Genomic DNA, 12,880 nt, shown 5'->3' on the forward strand with positions numbered 1-12,880 from the left:
ATAGATAGGAGCATTTTTTATCCATATTAATCCATGTTCATGTTGACTTCCTCAATTTTGGAATGTTGTTACAAAGAAATAATCAATGACATCACCAAAGTATTTGGACTCATGTAAAATTACTTGTCGTAGAGCATTCATTCTACTTTTTTGATATCATACACAAGTAAATTGGACATTTCTTATCAAGGTATCAATATCTATTAGCATTATGATACAAGTGTTGTCCTTGATGGAAACTCACTCACAGGTCAGTTCAGTTTTGATGAAAGGAAACTCACAATGTAACAGGTCCATTTAGATGTAACTGGGCATTGGTACAGAAGAACAGGAAGATGGAACAAAAGTCTACTAATCAGAATGAAGAAGCTAAAGGTAAATGATGGTGAAATGTAGTTTAAGATGTATATGCAGATCCACTTAGTCAAAATAGTGTATACATGCTAGTTCACAGAACAAAAAGAGCGTATACATATACACACACTTTCGCAAGAAGAAAATCGTTTATATGTTGGAAAATCAAGGAAATTCAAGATGAGACAATACCAAGGGTCAATACCATGGTATTAGCCCACAATATTGAGTGGAGTAATGACTATTGGATCCCGTCCAAGAATACCACGGGTCCTAAGTGGTTTCAGTTCGAGGTATTGAGAAAGGCCTAAAACTATATAAGGAGGAGAAGATCATAAGGCCAGGGTGTGCAAGTGAAAAGGGTTTCTAAGGAATAATTCTATTTTAAGTATATTTTATGTTGCAAGGGCTATGTTTGTGATTTGATCTAAAATATTTTGTGCACTTGAATTCAATGTTGGGTCAGGATATTGGTTGGGCTAGATCCGATTGTGTACACCTGTTTTATTCTTTAAATCTCATGATCTGAGTTTGTCTGAAGTCCAGAATAGCAGCGAAGTTATGAGTTAATATTTGCAGATCTATACACTGGTTCATCTCGGTAAAAGCATGTGTACACACATGTTCTACTCTTCTAAGTAGCGTATACAAAAGAAAATCCTATTCTTAAAGATTTGACTGATCCATCTGATCAGTTCTATTGTTTTTTTGTTGTCTGTAAATGAAGTCTTCTTAGATCTAAATGTAAAATTGAATTCATAAGGATTTTGATATCTAATTGATTGATTGTATAAGTGAGAAGGGTTATATCTGCTACTACCTATGTAAAGCTCTGTAAATTGATAGTAGATGTTTAGTATATTGTTGGTTGGTACAGACTTGATTCAGAAGTTTTATGTTTCAGTAGTTTTTAAGGTATACGTAGGTTTTACTAAAGGAAGTAGCGTATACAAGCAGGTTGGGTTTAGTAAAGTAGCGTATACATTCTGATGCATGATTTTTGAGGTTGCAGCTAGTTCTGAATGATAATGCAGGTTTTTGGGTTTAGCATAGTGTTCTAGTGACAATGATCTGACTGTTCATATTAACTCATTATTGGTTGATACAGTTTGAAAGTTCTAATGGGTCCAGTATGAAAACTTGATGAAACAAGGCCTTCATGTGTATTGTTGTGTACCAGGAGCATCCAATCTGAAAATTTATGAAACGTGGTCCCTGGAGGAAGAGAGAAGGTTGTAGCCTTTTGTAGGCTGGTGCCTACGTACTAGTAAACACATTAGCTAGTACAAGATCTAGGGGGTTGTAGCTCCCTTCCAATAGAAGCTAGAAAATGAGAGAAGGTTGTAGCCTTCTACAGGTGGGTGCCTACATACTAGTATGAGTCTGAACCAGCATGTGATCGTAAAGAGATTTTCTTATTATTAAAAGAAGACAGAGATGACAACAACAGGTGGTTTTCACCCACATTGGGTTTTCGCCTTAAATCTTGGTGTTCATGTGTGTTGCTTATGTGTGATGGTTTATTCTGTTTTTACTGCACTGTTTAATAAGTTATTGATGCAATCATAAGCAACAAGAAAGCCTCATCGTTGGAATCAAATTTGAAGATGGAGTTAAAAACATCAATCACTCCCAATTTGTTGATGATACCTTGCTGATAGGAGTAGCATCTGCAATAATTGTCTGAAGATTCAAGATCCTATTAGATAAGCTTATGAGATACTCTAGGGGAATGATAAATCATCTCAAAAGCTGCATTTACGGTTGGAATGCTTCAACTCAAATGCTCCAAAATCTATCCAACATCTTTGGGGTGTCATGCAAATTAAATTGCGACCACTTTAGTTACTTGGGAATGCCAGTGAGCATGGGTCATGCTAGAGCTAAAATCTGGGACAAAATGCTTGATAAATTGAAAAAGAAAGTCCACAACTGGGGATCCTTCTGGCTCAACCCAGCTGGCCATATGGTGCTCCTAAAATTAGGCCTATCTTCTCTTCCTTTATATCAGTTCTCCTTAGCTCAGGCGCCAGCATCCTTTCATCATAAAATGGAGAGTATTCTCAGACATTTCTTATGGAAGGGTGGAAAAAATGATAAGAAAAAATATAACCTAGTTAGTTGGAAACAAGTTATCCAAAGCCAGGAAAAAGGTAGGCTTGGAATCAAATCTCCATTGTTCACTAACTTAGCCTTTGGTGGCAAGATTATTTGGAGATTGTTAGAGGAGATGCAAGCTTGGTGGGAAAAAGTCATCGAGGTCAAATATCTTAATAGTCCAAGGCAACAACTGCTAACAAGTGAAATACCTATAAGGAGCAACATAGGTATTTGGAAACTTTGCAAAAAAGCCAACTCTTCTATGGCACAAAACGTTTCAATGGTTCCCAAAGGTGGCAGTAAAATCAGCATTGGAAGTGATAAGATAATGGGAAATAATGCCATCAGCAGTTTCCCAGGTATGGAACCAATCATCTTCTATTTCCAAAGCAAGGGACTATACCACTTAAATTAAATTTCACATTGGATATAGATTCACAGGCATGGAAGGGATGGAGCTTCCCTCCCATCCCAGTTCATCTCAAAGAAGCCTTCAACAATTTCCAGATCCATCTCCATAACATCACACCTATATCTAAAAATGATGTTGACGGTTTCCATTGGGACCCTACGGGTTTAAGCTACTCAATTCAGGCAAGCTACAATTATTTGTGCAATAGGGATCACCCTACTTCTCCTTGGACGCATTGGAAAGCAATCTGGAAAGCTGAAGCTATCCCCAAAGTTAAATTCTTCATGTGGACCCTTTTAAAAGGGAAGACTCTCACCTCAGAAAATATACAAAAGAAAGGTATCATGGGTCCCCCCCCGATGCCCGAATTGTCATGAAGCTGAAGAGACCATGCAACATCTCTTCATTTCATGTCCTTTCGCCATCTCCTGTTGGAAAGGCATAGCCCCCTTTGACTCTTTCACCTAGAATTCACATTAGTCCATTGGTGAAGCCTTAAGCATCTGGAAGAAAAGTTATCCCTAGAAAAATAAGAAAAATAGCATTGCCAAGAGGGTCTAGGATGCCCTCCCATACGCACTCTTATGGAAAATATGGATTGAAAGAAACCACAAGGTTTTCAGGGACCGGGATACTTTAATCAGACATATTTGTAGCAAAGCCAAAATTCTGGCAATAGAAACCATAGCTGCCAAGAATCTAAAGAAAATCAATATGGCCAGCTTATGTAACGAAGAGAGAGACTTCATCAGAAATCTGATAGACAAGTGTAGCATCCTCTCTCCAGTAATTACCTACAACAGCTCTTCTAACACCCTCGGTCATAACTGGAAAATAAGATTAAAGTAGGGTGAATTCACTGATTGGATCTACAAAAGCAACACTCATATCATATTCTTTGATGGTGCCTCCAAGTCTAATCCGGGAGTTGTGGGGGCAGGGGGAATCATCTATATGCCCAAAGGAGACCCCCTTGTCACTTTTGAGTGGGGACTGGGAACTCTTTCCAACAACAGAGCAGAGGCCCTGGCTCTCTATCAAAGCTTACTCTAGCTTCAAATCCATGGAATCAAGAAAGCTTGGATTTTTGGGGACTCTGCTATTATCATTAGTCTCATGAACAGCAAGAGAAAGCCTTCCAATATCCATATACAGCAAATCATCAGCAGATGTCAAAGCATGATCAGCCAAACCTAGGAGTTAAATTTTTTCCATGTCCTTCGCACCTTAAACTGAGAAGCAGACAAGCTCGCTAGTCAAGCTTGTACCATAACCAAAGGAAATCTTTTTTGCAACAATAAAGAATATTTTCATTATCTCCCCTGATCTCTTTCTTAACTAATGACAAATTGTTTGAGGTTGACACCTGACCAAAATTATAAGGCGTGCTCTGTCCAAATCTACAGCAATCCTGATATGCTCGCTGGCTTTAAATTCCTGAAGGAACAGTAGAAAAAACAGAACAGTAGAAAAGGAACAACAGAAAATACAACAGAAAAGAAAAACGCAGCTCCAACAAGTTCGTCAAGCTTGAAGCAAGTCTGCACTGACGATAAACCTGAAGAGTCCACTACTCGACACATCAGCCACAATAATATAGATTGATATGCTTTGTAAATGATGTTATTTATTACTGTAGTTTGTTAGGATTTACCTTTGGTATTTGGTTTTTAGAAGCCAAAAAGACAGGATTAAGGAGGAATTTTGTTTAAGCTATAACTCCTTCTTCCCTAGCTCTTCTTGGCACCTTAGCATGTATTTTAGGAGCTCAACCTCCCTGTTTTTTTCTTTTTTCTTTTTTTCAGATTTATAAAAGCAATCGAATTTGTCAAAAAAAGAAGAAGAAGATCAACACATTAAATTAACTAAATCACAAGTTCTATGGGTATACGTTGGTTTCACTAATCACAGTAGTGTGTACACACTAGTTCACTTCACAAAAGTAGCATATATAAATATGTTTGGGAAATGAAAAATTATTGATCTGATAATATTGATTCACCCCCCCTCTTAGTATTATTTCCAACAATTGGTATCAGAGCAGGTCCTTCAGAAGAAGCTTGATCATTTGAAGGAAGATCTTTCAAGATGAATAATCATGAAGGCATGGGATCTATCAAACCACCAATCTCCAATGGGAGCAACTTGGGAGATTGGAAAATAAGAACCAAACCCTATCTTCAATCGCTTAGAGCTGATGTTTGGGAAATTGTGGAAGGAGGATATCGATTTCCAGCAGTAATACCTACAAGCTCTGCAAGTAATAAGTTATATGAAAATAATGCCAAAGTCATCAATACTTTATTGGGAAGTCTATCAGAATCAAAATTTGTCAAAGTCATGGAGCTCAAGACAGCCAAACAGATATGGGACAAAATCATTCAGAGCTACGAAGGAGACTCTTAGGTAAAATGTGCTAGGCTTCAAACTCTCAGAATTTAGTATGAAACTATTAAGATGCATAGTGATGAGAGTGTTGCTAGTTACTTTTTACGCATAGACGAGATTGTTAACTATATGAAGAATCTGGGTGAAGAGATAAAGGAAGTTACTTTAGTTGAGAAATTTTTGAGATCTTTGTCTTCTAAATTTGAGTCAAAAGTGTTTGCTATAGAAGAAAAACAGGATCTTCAAACTATTACTGTGACTCAGCTCCATGGAATCCTAACTTCCTTTGAAATGAGGAAAGGAGGTCCATTAGATATGAGACAAGCCGCATTTAAAGCTTCAGCAAAGGGAAAAGAAAAGGAAGAGCACAATGAACCAGGATACATTTCAAAAGAAGAAGATGAGGAAAATTTTGTCAAAAAGCTTCAATGGGGTTCCAGAAGATTCAGAGATAAGTTACCGTTCAAATGCTTTGTTTATGGTAGAGTTGGCCACTACACTACCAAATGTCCTCATAAACATAAATATGAAAAGGGAAAGGAATATGCAAAAGGCAATAGAAAATAGGTTGTGAATAAAAGGAGTTACTATACGCATGAAGATAATGATGGTTTATCCAATGGTGATGAAGATGAGACTGAACAATATTATAGCTACTCATGGCTTAAGAAAATTATAATTTTTTGGATGCCTTAGAAGAGGAATATTTTCTTGAAGAAATCACAAAACTCAAAATCTGCTTAGAAGAAAAGAATATGATCATAGATACGTTGACACACCAACTCACTGAAAGAGAAAAACACAATGAAAATCTAGAATGTGAAATCGTGGATCTAAGAAAAGAACTTGAGAAGACAAAATATCTTAATCTTATATTTGCTAAAGGATCTGAAACTTTAAATGAAATCATCAAAGTTCAGTGTTCTCCTCTAATAAAGACATGTCTTGGATATACTGAAGAATCATCTTAATCACAAAAGTCATCAACCTCCACCAGAAACTATCTTGATGCAGCAAAGACCAGTGAACAATATGTTAATCATTAGCAAAGGCATAAAATTACCCATCAGGTAAATCATACTCAATTTACTCCAAGGATGAATATTAGTAGAAGCTTCAACCAATAGGTAAACAATGCCAAAATATTCTATGATCGCAGAAATTTCTTCAATGGGAAATGTTTTTCATGTCATAAATTTGGGCATAAGGCTGCTCAATGTTTTGCTTGCAAAACCATCATGACTAGAGAAGCAGGAAATCAAAGGGGTGTAACAGGAATCAAGAAAGTCATATAATAACTTTTCTCCTCTTGAAATGAAATAGAATTTTTGATTTGTAACAACTTCGGTCATGAAGAATCTGAATGCATGAGAAAATTTTGACCAACACTTCAAAAGGAGAAAACATCATTAAATCCCAAGGTATGGAGAAAGAAGGAATCTCAATCAGAAAGATGTGGCATAGCTCTATATGCGGAAGGACAAGAAAATCAATGGCACATCGACAATGGATGCTCCAAACACATGACAAGTGATAAAGAGAAACTTCATTCATATAATGCTTTAGAAAAGGAAAAGAATGTCTCATTTGGAAATGACACTCCAACTGTCATCAAAAGGTAAAGGTTTCTTTTCTTGAAAGGAAAGGTTAAAGCTGGAAATGTCATGTATGTAGATGGTTTAAAGCATAACCTATTGAGTGTCAGTCAAATGTGTGATCAAGGAAATGAAGTGGTGTTTCGATCGAATGGATGTGTGGTTCGTGAGCTTGATACAAGAGAGACCATGCTCAAAGGTACAAGAAGTCCAAAAAATTTATACATACTCAAAGGAGGACAAAAACAATGTTATCTAAGAAAAACATATGAAAACTGGCTATGGCACAGAAGATTAGGACATCTAAGCTTTTCTCAAATAAGAAAAGCATGCAGAATCAAGGCAGTTCCTGATCTTCCAAATATCAGCATCTTAGAAAACAGCACCTCCAAACCATGTCAAGTTGGTAAGAAAACCAGAGTTCACTTCAGTGAAAAAGAAGGATCAACAAGTAAGCCTCTTGAACTCATCCATACTGATTTATGTGGTCCAACAAGGAAAAAGTCACCTCATGGAGAAGAATATTTTATTTTATTTATTGATGATTTTTCTAGGATGTGTTGGATAGGTCTACTAAAGCATAAAGATGAAGCATTTGAAAAGTTTAAAGCCTTCAAAGATTTAGTTGAAAATGAATCAGATCGAAAAATCAAATATCTCAAATCTGATCTAGGGGGGGAATTCATATTAGTTGAATTATTTGACTTTTGTGAACAACATGGAATAAAAGGCAATTCTCTGTTGCAAGAACTCCTTAGAAAAATGGCGTGGTGGAAAGAATGAATAGAACTATTCAACAAATGGCTCGAGCCATGCTTGATGTATCTAGAACTCCTGAAACCTTCTGGGGTGAAGCTTCATTTGATGTCGTGGCTATTCTTAACAAAGCAAATGTCGGGTAAATAGAAATCAAAATCCATATGAACTTTGTTAAGGTAAGCCTCCTACTGTAAAACACTTTAGAGTTCTTGGAAGCAAATGTTTCATCAAAAGGACTGATGAAAAAATTGGTAAGTTTGAACCTAGAGTAGAAGAAGGAATTCTTATTTGTTATTCATCTAGAAGTAAAGGATAAAAATGTTATAATAAAAGACTTTGGAAAATTGTTGAAAGCATTGATGTTGTAATTGATAAATCATGCAGAAATCTGGGACAAATGAAATCAACAGAGGAATATGACAATGAGGAAGATGGGGAATGCTTTCCTAAATCAAATCAAAATGATATAGAAGAAGAAACCAATGAAGCACCAGAAGAAGATACAACAGACAAGGAAAAGACTCCATTCAGTTATGTTTAGAAGAATCATCCAAAATCTCAAATTTTAGGAGAAAAAGGGTTCGGAGTACAAACAAGAAATTTTATAGGGACCTCAAGTTATCTAGCATTACTATCCTCCACAGAACCTCAAAATGTAAATGAAGCCTACAAAGATGAATATTGGGTCAAGGCCATGGATGAAGAACTTGACCAAATTGAAAAGAATGATACTTGGGAGTTAGTTCCTAGACCTCATGATAAAAATGTTATAGGAACAAAATGGATATTTAAGAACAAGATGAATGAAAATGGAGAAGTTATTAGAAACAAGGCAAGACTTGTTTGTAAAGGGTATGCTCAACAAGAAGGTATAGATTTTGAAGAAACTTTTGCACCTATTGCCAAACTTGAAGCCATAAGGATGTTTCTTACTCTTTCTAGTTTTCGAAAATTCAAAGTATATCAAATGGATGTAAAATCAGCCTTCCTTAATGGAGATTTAGAAGAAGAAGTTTATATTGAACAACCAGAAGGATTCATTCTTGGAAATGATGCAAAACTCGTATGCAAGCTTAAAAAGGTTCTCTATGGTCTGAAATGGGCTCCAAGGGCTTGGTATTATGCCTTGACAAATATCTACAACAACAAGGTTTCACAAAAGGTTCTGCAGATAGCAATTTATACACAAAGATTGAAAATGATAAACTGCTAATTATTGTTGTTTATGTTGATGATATCATTTTTGGTAGCAATGAAGAATCCATGAGTCAGAATTTTTCTTCAGTAATGCAGAAAGAATTTGAAATGTCCTTACTTGGTGAACTTACTTATTTTCTTGGTCTAAAAGTACAACAAAAAAAGATGGCATATTTCATTCACAAACCAAATATCTCAAGCATATCTTGAAGAAGTATGGAATGGAAGATTCTAAATGAGTATGTACCCCAATGGTAACAGGATGCAGTCTCAGTTCTAACAATGAATCACCAGCAGTGAACCAACCAACTTACAGATCTATGATTGGAAGTCTATTGTATCTAATAGGTACCAAACCTAATATCATGCATGGAGTAGGAATTGTTGGAAGGTTCCAAGCAATTCCAAAGGAATCACATCTTCAGGCAGTAAAAAGAATTTTCAAATATCTTCAAGGAACTCAAGACTTTGTTCTATGGTATCCTAAAGAAACAAATCTTACTCTTCATGCTTATACAGATTCATATTGGGTAGGAAATGTGGATGATCTAAATAGTACGAGTGGAGGAGCATTATATATGGGTTCACGATTGGTGTCTTGGTTTAGCAAGAAACAAAGTTCGATTGCCTTATCTAGAGTTTAAGCATAATATGTGGCTATTGCTTCTTGCTACACACAATTATTTTGGATGATGTAAACGTTGCAAGACATTCAGATCACATGTACTCCACCCATCTCCATTCTATGTGATAATACAAGTGCCATCAGTATTTCGAAAAATCATGTCATGCACTCCAATACCAAGCACATACCCATTAAGTACCATTTTCTACGAGAACAAGTGCTTAAACAAAAGGTTAAATTGGAGTATGTTCCCTCCAAAGAATAGGTTGTTGATATATTCACTAAACCGCTTCCCAAAGAAACATTTGAATATCTCAAAAAAAAGTTGGGAGTAGTTGTTGCATCATCCTGTTGTTAAATCCAGTTTTTAGAGAAAAGTTATTATACACAGGTTTCATGAAGTATAGTCGCGTATACACGTGAGTTTCTTTGGCTGAAAGAGAATATATGTTTTTCTGATAGAAAAATAGTGGGTCAAACCCTGATATGGTTGCTCTTTCTGATATTGATGGTTACAGTCTGACGATATGCTTTTTTCATTGATTTTTATCTAACTGACAAAGATGCCTGGATGAATGACTTGTTGACAATGCACGGGTAGCATAAGTTCAGGGGGAGCATTAGCCTTCACACACATTCAACATTGTTGGCATCATGGTTGCTGAGTTCAGTTATGGTTTTAGATACTTATATCATTTGTTGCATAAGTCATGTAAAGATCCAGGGTGTGATATGACTTCTTCTTTCATGGTCTATATTTGAATGAGTCCTATTGGACATTTGATGTAATTTGTATCCCCACATTGCATGGGATGGATGATGTAATAATCGCTATATTTATGTCATGTATAAACAATTGGTATATCCCCACTTGGTCGGGTGGATGAGTCAAATATGGTGTATCCCCACTTGGTTAGGAGATTGATGTATGTATGAGTCATGACTCATTGGTCATAGGGAGGTCATACTCACTTAGTTGAGTTATAGAGTCATGTTATTCTTTTGAACATATCTCTGCATGCACTCAGGGGGAGCATGGATAGCATAATGTATATCAAACGGGGAGAATATCTTGGTCCGCCCTTTGCCCTTGATGTCAAAGGGGGGGATTATTTTGGTGTTGCTTGTTATCTCTAATAGTTTCTTCAGCTTGCAGTAATCAACACCAACATGGTTGCCATCAAGTTCAAAGGGGTAGATTCTTGGCATTATGATACAAGTGTTTTCCTTGATGGCAACTCACTCACAGGTCAGTTCAGTTTTGATGAAAGGCAACTCACAGTGTAATAGGTCCATTCAGATGTAACAGGGCATTGGTACAGAAGAACAGGAATATGGAACTAAAGTCTACTAATCAGAATGAATAAGTTAAATGTAAAGGATGGTGAGAAACAATTTAAGATGTATACACAAGTCTAATTAGTCAAAATAGCATATACATGTTGGCTCACATAACAAAAAGAGTGTATACATATACACACACTTTCACAAGAAGAAAATCTCATATATGTTGAAAAATCAAGGAAATTCAAGAGGGGACAATACCAGGGGTCAATACCATGGTATTAGCCCACAATATTGAGTGGAGTAACGACTATTTGATGTTGTCCAAGAATACCATAGGTCCTAAGTGTTTTGGTCCGAGGTATTGAGAAAGGCCTAAAACTATATAAGGAGGAGAAGATCATAAGGCCAAGGTGTGCAACTGAAAAGGGTTTCTAAGGAATACTTCTATCTGAAGTATATTTTATGTTTAAGGGCTAGTTTGTGATTTGATATGAAATATTTTGTGCACCTTGAATTCAATGTTGGATTAGGATCGTGAAACCTGAAATGACTTATCATTGAATGATCTGATATTGGTTGGACCAGATCTGATTATGTACATGTGTTTTATTCTTTAAATGTCATGATCTGAGTTTGTTTGAAGGCCGGAATAGCATCAAAGTTATGAGTTAATATTTGCAGATCTATACGGTGTATCGTCTCGGTAAAAGCACATGTACACGCAGGTTCTACTCTTCCAAGTAGCGTCTACAAAAGAAAATCCTATTCTTCAAGATCTGACTGATCTATCTGATCATTTATGTTGTTTTACTATTGTTTGTTAATTAAGTGTCTTATATCTAAATGTAAAATTGAATGCATAAGGAGTTTGATATCTAATTGATTGATTGTATAAGTGAGAAGGGTGATCTCTGGTACTACCTATGTAAAGCTTTGTAAATTGACAGTAGATGTTCAGTATATTGTTGGTTGGTACAAACTTGATTTAGAATTTTTATGTTTCAGTAGTTTTAAAGGTATACGTAGGTTTTATTAAAGGAAGTAGTGTATACACGTAGGTTGGGTTCAGTAAAGTAGCATATACATTTTGATGCATGATTTTTGAGGTTGCAACTGGTTCTGAATGATAATGCAGGTTTCTGGGTTCAACATAGTGTTCTGGTGATAGTGATTTGACTGTTCAGATTAACTCATTATTGGTTGATACAGTTTGAAAGTTCTGATGGGTCCAGTATGAAAATTTGATGAAACGAGGCCTTCATGTGTATTGTTGTGTACCAAGAGCATCCAGTCTGAAAATTTATGAAACGTGGTCTCTGGAGGAAGAGAGAAGGTCGTAGCCTTTTGTAGGCCAGTGCCTACATACTAGTAAACACATTAGCTAGTACAAGATCTAGGGGGTTGTAGCTCCCTTCTAGTAGAAGTTGGAAAACGAGAGAAGGTTGTAGCCTTCTGCGGGAGGGTGCCTGCGTACTAGTATGAGTCTACACCAATGCAAGATTGTAAACAGATTTTATTATCATTAAAAGAAGACAAAGATGACAGCAGCAGGTGGTTTTCACCCACATTGGGTTTCCACCTTAAATCTTGGTGTTCATGTGTGTTGCTTATGTGTGACAGTTTATTCTATTTTTACTGCATTGTTTAATAAGTTATTGATGTACTAGTTAAAGATCATCACATGATAAATTAACTAAATCACGAGTTCTCTGGGTATACACTGGTTTCACTAACCACAGTAGTGTCTACACGCTAGTTCACTTCACAGAAGTAGTGTATATAAATTTGTTTTGATTCACCCCCTCTCTAAGTATTATTTCCAGCAATATTATCTTCGTCTACTTCATTTTCAGTCAATAGTTTTTCCTCTCCATCTATTTGTTGCAAAGCCTTTACCAAAGTCTCCCAGATATGTTCAACACTACTAAATGAAATAAAGAAAGTCATTGGACCTAGTTGTTGGATCACCGCAAATAATTTCTTGTGAAAATGTGAAAAATAATTCGGTGATGTACGTATTCATATAAGATCCATACACACAATGTTCGATGCCTGGATGCGTTTCAAATTTGCATCTTTTTTAACATCTCTAGCTATTAGTTTTTTTCCTTTTAAATGTCCTTTTCTTATACAAATCCAAATACAACTGAATACTTGACTGAG

Source organism: Pinus tabuliformis, chromosome J (genome assembly GCF_031772625.1).
Source record: "Pinus tabuliformis cultivar Carrire ecotype Pingquan chromosome J, CPIR1, whole genome shotgun sequence".
Lineage (NCBI taxonomy): Eukaryota > Viridiplantae > Streptophyta > Pinopsida > Pinales > Pinaceae > Pinus > Pinus tabuliformis.